This window comes from Quercus robur, chromosome 3 (genome assembly GCF_932294415.1).
Source record: "Quercus robur chromosome 3, dhQueRobu3.1, whole genome shotgun sequence".
In the NCBI taxonomy this organism is placed as follows: Eukaryota; Viridiplantae; Streptophyta; class Magnoliopsida; order Fagales; family Fagaceae; genus Quercus; species Quercus robur.
This window is the reverse complement of record NC_065536.1, coordinates 58,886,198-58,898,608: the sequence shown is the minus strand read 5'-3', so window position 1 is coordinate 58,898,608 and position 12,411 is coordinate 58,886,198. Positions and strand designations below refer to the sequence as shown.

General features: G+C 33.8%; 1 pseudogene; it reads left to right on the top strand.

Annotated features, from left to right (window-relative positions):
• The first annotated feature begins 2,035 nt into the window (after positions 1-2,035).
• Positions 2,036-3,992, top strand: LOC126718600 (UDP-glycosyltransferase 74B1-like; annotated as a pseudogene).
• The last annotated feature ends 8,419 nt before the right edge of the window (positions 3,993-12,411 follow it).

The window sequence follows — 12,411 nt, the reverse complement described above, 5'->3', positions numbered from 1 at the left end:
CCTGAATAGGGTTCCTAGGATAGGTACTTGTCCCATTAGCCCTCCCCTCTAGTTGTTGGGAGTGGTTGTAAAGGCAGAAAAGCATGTCTATGTCAAGCACAAGGCACTGAATGAGATCATGGCAGCTTTTTCCTCTGACATTTCCATTTTCTCCGTTGTCATTTTTCTGCTTTAGTACTTTTCCTGTTCCGTGGAATGATCTGGAGTGTCATTACCAGTGGCAGGTTGCCCCTTTTATCCTTGACTACATCCATGCCGAGGAGGGTTCTTCCTATGACCGAGGAGGGGTTTTTCCTTGAACCGGGCCCTTGGCCCAATGTGGACATTGACATGGACCTCCTAGTCTTTTACCCCCCACAACCTTTTATTTGGAAGGGCATGTGCAGTTTATCTTCTTCTTTTTTTCTTTTTTGAATAAAAAAATGGGGTCTTTAATGTGGACTCATCAACCCCAGACTCGCGTGATGACAATGAGTAATACCACATGTATCGTCGGGGCTTTGATGAGATCACTCGCTCAGCAAGTAAAGCGATACAATGACTCTTACACAGTTTATCCTTATTTATTAGAAGCTCATTCAATATTCACATTAATTATCTTTTTGTGTCAAAACATTCCTAAAATGAATTGTTAACCATTGCCCTAAGAGTACTCGTTAGTATAACCCAAAATTTTAATACCACTTAGAGCATTTGTTAATAGACAATTTTAGAAAAGTTTTAATACCACTTTCATGGAAAATATAAAAATTTGTGAAAAAAACAATTACTTTTTTCTTTTCCCACAAAAAGTTTCTAAAAATAATTGCTAAACTAATGCTCTTAGGGCATTTGTTAATTTTTCCCATTTCGAAAAAATAGAGCATCGTAACTCATAAGGAGGAACAAAGGAAAAATAAATTTTTTTTTTAGAATAAGGAAAAATAAAATTAATGTGAATGTTGAATGAACAAGTAAATAGTAAAGAAAAATAATTAAGGGTCATGTTAATAGATGCCCTTAAAATAATTGTTAATAAACTATAATAGGCAATTTTTTACACCATTTTCATAGCATAGAAAATATAGAGAATTGTCAAAAGTATTTATTGTTTTATCATTCTCCAAATAAAATGTTTCTAAAAATAGCTGTTAAACAAAATAATTAATGCTAAGAGCATTGGTTAATATTTCCCAATAATTAATGCCCTTCCACAATAATTTCCAAATAAATAGGCAAGAGGAAAAAAGGAAAATTAATTAATGTGAATGCAAAATGAGCAAGTAAATAGTAAGGAAAAACAATTAATGCCCTTCCACAATAATTTCCATGTGGCACAGTGGCAGCATTCATATGAACAAATTTCAATAAAAGTCCAAAACTTCGGTTTTGATATATGATAAGAAGCATAGATAAGATTCAAATCCTCCTCTCCTAGATATTGAATTATTCATATAAAAGAAAATTAAATTATTTATAAAAGAGGGAAATGGTAATGGATGCCTTAAAGGTATTGGTTTTTAGAAATTATTTTAAGAAGTTTTTTATCGGAAAAGAACAAAAGCAATTAATTGTTTTGACAATTTTTTATATTTCTCAGAAAAGTGATATCAAAACTTTTCTAAAATGATTTATTAACAATCCATTTTAGAAAAGTTTTGACACAACTTTTATGATAAATGGAAAAAGCTGTCAAAACATTAATTACTTTATTTCTTTTCTTATAAAAACTTTCTTTAAATGGATTATAAATCATTGCTCTAAGGGTATCTATTAGCATTTTCTTTATTAAAAAAACGAAAGTATGGATAAGATGCTAACTAATTAATTATTGGGTAAAATGAGTAATTCTATGATTTCAACATTTACCACAATCATCTTATGTGTTAAATTAATTGTAATTACACTTTTACATGAATCCATCACATTTTTTCCGCTACCCTTAGTTTACCAAAAGTTTGTGGTCCTAGGTTTTTAGGATAAAATTTACTGTAAAACAAGTTTCTCTAGCCTATAAATAAGGATCGTTGAGGAGAAACAACAATAACATAAAGAAATGGAGGAAACAAAGTATAGAGGTCACGTTGTGGTGCTCCCATATCCAAGCCAGGGTCACATTAACCCTCTTCTCCAATTTGCAAAACGTTTAGTCTCAAAAGGGGTCAAGGCCACAATAGCTACAACTCGTTATACTCTCAAGTCCATTTGTACAGCAAACGTTGGTGTTGAGCCCATCTCCGATGGGTTTGATGAGAGTGGCTTTGCACAAGCAAAAAACGTGGACTGTTCCTGAAGTCATTCAAGGCCAATAGCTCAAGAACTCTATCTGAAGTCATCCAAAAGTTTCAAGACTCTGGTTCTCCTGTGAGTTGTGTTGTGTATGATTCATTTTTGCCATGGGCTCTTGATGTTGCTAAGCAACATGGCATTTATGGAGCACCATTCTTTACCAATTCAGCCACTGTAACCCACATATTCTGTCTCATACACCATGGCAAACTTTCGTTGCCATTGAAGCTTGAAACTACACCACTACTCATTCCTGGCCTACCTCCATTGAACTCCCCTGACCTACCAAGTTTTCTTAAGTTGCCAGAAAGTTATCCAGCGTACTTGGCAATGAAATTAAGTCAGTTTTCCAACTTGGACATGGCTGATTGGATATTTAGTAACACTTTCGAAGAATTAGAAGCCGAGGTATGTGACCAACATCACCATTATCAATTATCATGTTAACTTATTGATATTTTACCATCAAGTTTATGTAGTCATTCTTCTCACTAGCATAGAAGCAGCATGAAAAAATAGAATTTTACAGTATATACTTCTTTTTTATTTGTACACAAGTTTTTTTGTTTTCATAGAAACAATCACACACAAGAAAAAGAAAAAGGGATTCTAACAAGTTAATATTGCATATTGTCTTATTTAATATATATTTTAAAATATTAGCGGTATTAGGTAAGTATTTACCTACCCAAAAAAAAATTGTGTACCATAAAATGACCTTTTCTTTTTCTTATTACATGCTTACTAAAACAAAAATATTTCGTGTTTTATGTTTGAGTAGGAAGCGAGAAGCATATCAAAGCTCTGGCCAGCAAAGTTGATCGGACCAATGGTCCCAGCGGCTTACTTGGATGGTAGGATTGAAGATGACAAAGGATATGGAGCAAGTCTATGGGAGCCTCTTAGTGATGATTACGTCAAATGGCTAGAAACAAAGCCACCTAAGTCAGTAGTGTATGTCTCTTTTGGAAGCATGGTCTCCTTGACATTAGAAGAAATGGAAGAAATTGCATGGCGTTTGAAGGAGAGTGGCTTGCATTTCCTGTGGGTTGTAAAAGAATCTGACCAAGATAAATTGCCTGATGGGTTTATGGACTCAACAAAAGAAAAGGGTTTGATTGTGACATGGTGCAACCAACTAGAAATGCTGGAAAACCAAGCCATTGGTTGCTTTGTAACACACTGTGGGTGGAACTCAACACTAGAAGGGTTGAGCCTTGGGGTACCTATGGTGGGAGTGCCAAAGTGGGCTGACCAATTGACAGATGCAAAGTTTGTGGAGGAGATTTGGGGTGTGGGGCTAAGAGCCAAGGAGGATGATAAGGGAGTTGTGAGAAAAGAAGAGCTTGTAATGTGTTTGAAGGAAGTGACGGAAGGAGAGAGGAGCCAGCAGATTAAGAAGAATGCTAGTAAATGGAGGGAATTGACCAAGAAAGCAGTCAGTGAAGGAGGGAGCTCTGACAAGAATATCAATGAATTTGTTCAGCATTTGGTACAAAAGGATAGGCAATGAACTTTTCTAATAGTTACCATTTGGTGTAGTTTAGATTGACCTTCCTAGCAATTATGCAATTGTGTTTTATTGTGTGTAAGTGAGGAGAATGTATCTCATGCATTCGATAAATGTATCGTCTCTCATAATATGAGAATCTAATATAACTATAAAATTCAAATGCTATGAAAAAACTAATACATAAGTCGAATGCATAAAATAAATTATTAGTGTTTGTGTGTATGGTCATGTGAATTTTGTTTTAGGTCAATGTGTGACTTGTTTTCCCTGTCCTGTCATTGTTTTGGTAGATTCGTTTCATTGGAATGTATTTAAATGGGAATTCTTTCATATTGTCCCTGTTTTAGCTAATGAAGAATTACCAATGATATTCTTTTTTCCCCGTACATGCTTTAATATTTTCATTTTTGGATAAAAGTTTTTCTTTTCTTTTTCGGAAAGCATATCCAGCCCAGATGCTAATTTAGTTCCCTGGATCAGCTATCATTAATGATCACTCAAAGAAAGTCACTTAAAAATTCATTTGAAACAATAATAAACCATGGTCAAATTTTCCGGTAGTTAGGGACAGCTATTGAGACTATAAGTGTAGAACGTGATACACAATTACAAGGGGCGGCAACCTCTCTCTTTCCAAAAGTTATCAATCAGCAACAATAAAGGGATATAAGTTTACATTCAGAACATTAGAAAGCGTGTGGATGAGTTTATTTTACCGACATATTTAATTTAAAAGATTAACTGTTTAAATGTACAGTCGTACTTTGTTTTTTTTTTTTTACCGACATATCTTTCTTATTGATGTGTTAACATTCTCATCTAAATATGACCAAATCATCTCAACCAATTTTTTCTTGTCTTTTCATCAATAATGGTAACCCATATCTTTAAGGTGTTTTACTCATTTTGAGTTTTATATTTTCATGCATTTCCATTTATTCATCTTAACATTCTCATTTCAGCTATACTCATTTTATTAGTATTTTACTTCCTAACAATCTAACAAACCATACAGCATAGTTGGTCTTATAACAATTTTAAAAAATTTTACATTTTACTCAATAAATATTCTATGATTACGCAATACTTTTGATACGCTTCTCTACTTCATCCACCTTACTTTTATTCTATGATTCACATTCTCTTTGATCTCTTCATCTTTATGAATTATTAATCTAGGATATCGAAAGCTATCATTCTTATGTATCTCTTGATTATTCAGTCTCATAGCCTTTTCATCTTTGTTTCGACATTTACCAAACTTTCATTTCATGTACTTTGTTCTAGTCCTACATAGTCAAAAAGCCTTTAGATTCTAGAGTTTCTCTCCAAATTTCTAACTTAGAATTAACTCTACTTTTAAATTCATCTACTAAAACTATATTATTTGTAAATAGCATTAACCAAGGTACTTTCTCTTAAATTGATTTAGTGAGCTCATCATTACTCTTGCAAAAAAATATAGACATAATGATGATCCTTGATGCAAACATATAATTATAGGAAACTCACTTGTAATGTCTCCACTAGTTCTCATATTAGTTACAGCTCCATCACACATTTCTTTAATCAATTTAGTATAATATAGATGAACTTCTTTCTTTTCCAAAGCCCATAACATAACCTCTTTAAGGGTGCTATCATATGCTTTCTCTAGGCCAAAATGGTCATTTGCCCCTTTCGCCCAAAACAAGTAGCAAAATACCTATGTTCTGAAACTATTTAGCCATATGCCTCTATTTTAAACTCAATTTTCTAAAAATTGAGTTTCAATGAAAAACTTGATTTTTAGAAAATCGAGTTATAGGCAAAAAACTTTAAAAAAAAAATTACATGGAACTCGAGTTCTATGAATCATTTTGCAAGTAACTCGATTTTCATTAAATCGAGTTTTTCATTTATCAAAATAGGAGCATTTTGTTAGATAGTTTCAAAACAGGGCATTTACAACTTGTTTTGGGCGAAAAGGGCAAATGCCCATTTTGGCCGCTTTTCTCTAGGTCAATAAAAATCATGTCAAGATCTTTACAGACCTCTTTATATTTTTCCAATAAATGTAAGTAAGAAAACAACTAGCATAGTAGATTATCCTTGCATAAAACCAAATTGATTATTTGATATTGTGGTTTCATGTCTTAATCTATGTCACTCACTATCTCTTAAAGTTTCATAGTGTGGCTCATAAGTTTAATTTCATGGTAATTTATACAATTTTGAATATCTCTTTTGTTCTTGTACATAGATATTAAAGTACTTCTCAACCACTTACTAGACATTTTTGTTAATAGTTAAGATCTTATTAAAAAAGCTTGTGAACCAATATACATCTTGCATCACCTAGGCACTTCCAAACTTCAATGGGGATTTCATTTGGTCCCCCAGCTTTTTGCATCCCTTAAATTATTTATCCTAATTCTTCAAGCAAATCTACAGTTTTTATCCTCTACCCAAATCTCTCCAATTTTTCACTTCGCTTTCATAAACATGTTTGTAAGAAAAACTTTTCCATCTCTTCACTCCTTGATCTTCATTTTTAATGTACCAAACACCATTTAAGTTTCTTGTTTTCATTTCCATTGTTTAGCAAGTTCATAAGGTTGTGTTTGGTTCCCGTAAAATATTTTCTGGAAAATAAATATTTTCCGGAAATGCTATTTTCGGGAAAAGAAAATATTTTCAAGTGTTTGGTTGCATTCCAAAAAATATTTTGGAAAATATTTTCTGGTGTTTGGTTGTATTCTTCAAAATGCTCTAGAAAACCCATTTTTATCATGTTTCTCACATTTTCTCAGCTTCCAAACAAATATTAATATCATTTCTCAGTAAATAAACACAAAAGAAACAAATCCCAACAAAAAAAATTCATCAAATCCGGTCAAATTGAGAGAGAGAGAGAGGTGACTGGGTTCGATGAATGGGGATGACGAAGCTGGGTCGGGGACAACGAATCTGGGTCGAGGGCGATCGGTTTTGGGGTGCGACGAGAACGATCGGTTTTGGGTGGATCGGTGCTGAGGTGCGACGATCTCACCGGTGGTGCGATTGGCGCAATGAGGGTCTGAGATGGTGCGATCGAATGGGTTTTCTGGGTTTGACGAATGGGTTTGGGCATTGCTCAATGAACGAGCTCGGTCTTGGGTTTTCTGGGTTCGTCGATGTCAGTTTCTGGGTTCGGTCTCTTCTTCCTCTCTCTCTCTCTCTCTCTCTCTCTCTCTCTCTCTCTCTCTTTGCGCGCGGGCGCGATCTCACTCTCACTCAGCTCTCTCTCTGTTTTTCGGAAAATGATATTTGAAGGTAAAATAAAAACAGAAATCATTTTACACCCCAACACACGGTCAACTGAAAAGCATTTCCGGAAAATTTATTTTCCATGCGCAACCAAACACCCACATTTACAGAAAAGCATTTCTGGAAGTGATTTTCACCCAAAACAAACACAGCCTAAATATTCTTTTCTCCCTCTTCATCTTCAACTTGCGATATAATTTATCATAAGTGACAACATGTTCAAATTCTTTTCTCCCTATTCATCTTCAAATTCTCCAAGGTACGTCTTTAGCCACTCTTTTAATTAATACATTTAGCCATTTCATTTCACACATTATCAACATGTACGTTTAAATTCCACTTTCCGTCTTAAATACATCTTCTTTGTTCTCCTTAAATTCCACTTATTGATGAATCACGTGAAATTTTTTTGAGTCTAACGTTAATTTAAACATAGTTTTTAGCATTGTCCTGCTGCTGGAATCCCACTATTAGATATGAATACAATTCAATCAACAGGGGGGGGGGGATATCTGTTGATTGAATCTATTCTCCATTACATGCAGTCAGATACCTATCAAGGCCTAATATTTCTTCTAGATGAGCATACTTGCCCAGTAAATAAATCAATCTTGTCCACAAATATCAAAGACATACCTAGCTAAAAAGCCTTATCTACTCAACCTAAAAAAGGATCTACTGATGACCAGTGGCTCTCATGTCTGAAACAGCAAAAGTCCACCACGTGTTGTCTGTTGGAATCCTATTCTACCATTGGAAAACTAGAGGTTGAGTGGTTGACACATCGAGTGCCCAAAGCCACAAAGCCCAAATCTGGCATCACATATTTTGTCCTTGTTCCACTTTTAAAAAAACATTCAATAAGACTAGCCTAAAAAAATTCACAAATGGTTGATATTAAAAGCTCTAATTAGCATAAATTAATGGCTTGTTTGAATTGATGAAGAGTAAAGTAGAGTTGACCAGAAATTAGGTGAATTTTTTGCCAACTCTACCCTATTCCCCCTCACTCCCCCTCAATCCAAATAAGCTATAATGTGGTATGGTGTGGCTCATGTCAATATGATGTTATATATCAATCACTTTGACACCTCAATAAATCGTAATTTTTTTTTTTGGTGTCTTTTGCATTACCGAGATATTGTGTGTTGTTTCATAACACACGGGTGTGGTTGTTATTAAACTATCAAACACACGGGTGTGGTTGTTATTAAACTATCATGTGTGTATCATTTGATGGTTCTTAAAGTGTGCGTCGTTTCATAACATGACAGCTAAATTTGTTGTAGTTTTACATGAATTGAAGTGTTTTGAGTTTGGAGTGTGAAGAAGGCAGATACGTCCATGAACAAAACATATCCCATGTTTTATACTAATACCATATTGCATATGTAAATACAATATAGGGAGTGACAACCAACAAGACCCTCAATCTCATACAATATAACAACTTTGTGGAAGAATTTGTATTGCTAAGCTATGAATGAATGCAAATAACTAAATAAGAAAGGTCGTAATGTGCAACAACAATGGGGAAAAAATCTCTTTCTCACACCCCAAATGGCCTCAAAGCTGTGTTCTATAATTCTCAACAAGTTTCATAACTACACTTTTCCCAACAATTATCCCGACTTCATTTTCATTCAAACTATCCAACTTCAAAGTTTGTAGGATTAACAGAAATAAAATTTTATAGAATTGCTTTAGTAAACTGATCTTCCAAACTTACCTTAAAACATACAAGAAAGAGAGGTAGGGAGCTTTCAAGATCAAAGTGATGTAACACAATGAACTCTCAAAAGGGAATAGCCTAGGAGTACTCAATTAGAGTTGCTTACAGTTGGCATCAACTGGTGAAAGAAGAAAAAAAAATGAAATCTAGGCTTTAGTATCTTGGTTTGGTTGGAGTAGACACCAAGCATTGGAAGAAAATTTATAAATAAAATTTTATTAATCCATGGTCAAGCCTCTATAAAAGTGAATTATAGGACCCTTTAAGTAAGGTTCCAAATTACACCATACATGGAAAGGAAATAACTCATAATAAAATTACATTAAATATGGAAATAAATCTCTCTGATAGTCTGATTGCTCAATCAATCAACATCAATCAAGTCCAACAAAATCAATTTGCATAACCACAAAGTGTATCACACAGTAAATTAGTTTCCACTAAATTATCAGCCTATGCAAAAGAAATCATCACTTAACAGTTAACAGGCCTGTGGAATGCGTTTGAGTTAGATCTTAACCTCTAGATTCTACTAGACCCACGAACTGGAGCTACATATCTACATATCAACTCATGTAAATATGGAAAGACAAGAGGTCCTCCATCATTAATAACTAACATAAGAATTAATAGATGGTTACTTGAAGATATTAAAATGCAACCTAAGATGACTGGGGAAGTAAAATGGGAACATTTAGTAACAAGAGTGAAAGGAACATTTTTAAATGGGAGTCTGCCTAAAGATGTAGAATGCAACTCTAATAATTGACCCAAGGACTGTATAAAGTGAACATTTTTGGACCAAGAAAGTTATGTTTAGAGAGAGAGAGATCACTTTGTGTATTAAATTTAGAGACAGAGATTTCAAATTTCAAGAGAGAGATTTCAAATTTAGAGAGCGAGATATCACTTTGTGACCTGTGTATTAATTAGATATATATAATTCAAAGAGATAAATATTATACTCCCTCCGTCCCAGTTTGTTTGTCCTTTATTCCATTTTGGAATGTCCCAAAATATTGTCCTGTTTCTAAAAATAAGAGTCATTCATTTATTAATGTTCCTATTATACCCCTACTTTATTTTCAAAACTATTTGAAAAGAAAACTAACAAATACTTAAAAAAATCTATCTAATTGGGACACCTTTTTAGTTGCCTCATTAAGAATAACTCTTTTATAAAAAACTAAAAAATTTATTTAAGAGTAGTTTGTAAACTTATAAATTTTTATAAGGCAAACAAGACAAACAATTTGTGACAAAGGGAGTACCATTTACATTGCTAGGATTCCTTTGTAAATATAAAGACAAGTTATGTTTCTTTACATACCAAGTTCCTCATAATCTCATTTTATCCTATGACACATTCTCTTCAACAATTGACACGTCCCTGACTTTGGTCAGACCCACTAAATCATAAGTATTAGCTCAAATTTAGTATCATAACAAAACTGTACTTCTCTAGTTATTGGAAATTTCAGAGTATTTTTACCCAAATAAAAAAAATGCATATTTTATTCTACTACCATGTTTGATGTGTTAGTTTATCCTTTCATATATTTGCAGTGTATACGCTTCATGTTTATGCAGATATGATCATTTCCCAAATCAAAGTTACAGTGTTACCTCTCTTCTTAAGCTTGTTTTGGAAGCTTCTTTTCCTGCTAAATGCTGCCTCCTGCAGACATAAGAAAATAACCGGCCACCATTCAAGAAGGTGCAAATATTAACCACATATGGAATTTGCAATCCATCAGTAGCAAACAGTGACTTGCATTCGTGTATGATAAAAAAAACTAAGACTTGCATTCATGTATGATAATAAAATCAATGAGAATTTTAATTTTGACTAAGTTGTACATTACTAAGTATCCAACATCACATTAAACACCACTATTTTAGGGGGAATAAATAGAATTGCTGGATCATTGTTAGTTGTTTAAAATCTGGGCCTAAGTAGCATAAAATCTGCCTATTCATCTGAAACACATTTCAAGTATCAAATTACAAGTTTCAAGAATTACTACAGGCTGACCAAGTTCCTCTGCTTGACGAACTGCAGCAACAAGATCCCATTTGGATTCAGTGTACAGGATAGTGACAAGTCCAAACTGACCACTCTAGCACTGCGACCAACCCTATGAAAAAATTCTACAGCAGAAGTAGCAAAGTCTGCCTGGAATAGATAGATAAATTTCAGAAGTTCCAAGTCCTCTATCTATTCGTAAACCCCCACAGAAAATGTTGAACAAATAGAAAACAAAATTGTAAAAACAATTTGAAGGAAGCATGCTACTTTTAATAGTACAAGAGGTCACATGGCGGAAGAGCATACAAGAGAAAAACGAAAGATCATCTGGAGTTTCTAACTATAGGATCCCATACTAAGCCTAATCTCACTAATACTAAGAATGTTTTTCATAGTTTCCTCTGGCTACAAAGCGCTCATGGTGATATATACATTTTTTGGGGGGAGGGGGGTTCAAAAAATTTCTGATATTGAGAAACTTCTAATTTTATTGTCATGTACTAGTTTTAGAAATATGTGTCCATCATATTATTTAATTTTGGACAACTGTGTCCATATTATAATTTTGTTTTCCTATTTAAATTTACTCTAATGGCATGGAGTTAGTAAAGTGACTAATTGTTTACTCACCACTCCAAGGAGACATCCTTATGGTAACGCTAGCAGTAACAGTGAATCCCAGCTTTCAACAATATATTTGTCACTGCTTCCACAGCCTCAACAGTATTCGCAAACACCATGGTTTGGAATTCAAGAGTTTTAGATTTAAAACCTTGATTTTCAGCATTTGTGAGTTCATCCACCTGAGTCTCAGTTGTAACTTCAATCCACCCCTCTACTTCAATATGAAATGGAATTGAATCAATAATCACCAACTTTCATGGATTACCACATGCATCATAACATCAAAGAGGTTATTTTTTGGCACCGTGTGTATCAATTGGTCTGTTTAATTAAAGTGAGAGTTGTTGAATGAATCTCAACATGTTTCATTGTCACCTTTTGTTTAGGGAGATCGATGTTGAGATTCATTCAACATGTTTCATTGTCACCTTTTGTTTTTCTAGCTGCACGGCCCTGCTTAGTGCTTCCTTTTCTTGCTTTAATTAATTGAGTTTCTCATGGACTCGCAGATGGTGTGTCTGGAGATTCTTGTATATGACTCATGTTTCTTAGCCTACTATTAATTAATTTCCTTTTTCTCTGTCTCTATGATCTGCAGTACTAGACCCACGATTCAAAGTTCTGCATGTGAGCATAATGAACTCAACAAATATCTTCTTTTTTCCCAACAAGTTCATCCCCATCCCCTCAACAAAAATATTGCAAAGCTAAGTACCTCATTAATTAATTGAATCAAGCTTACATACAGTATTCAAGCTCGAGTTTGTCAAAAAGCACCATAGCTTGAGCTAGGCTTGATTAATTGGTCAAGATAAGTACAATATAAAGCCAATTTTAAGTATATTATCAAGCACATTTGATTAATTTGAATGAGTGGTTTCAACTCCCAATTAATTAAAGGTTTAATAATTAATATATATATATATATATATATAGAGAGAGAGAGAGAGAGAGAGA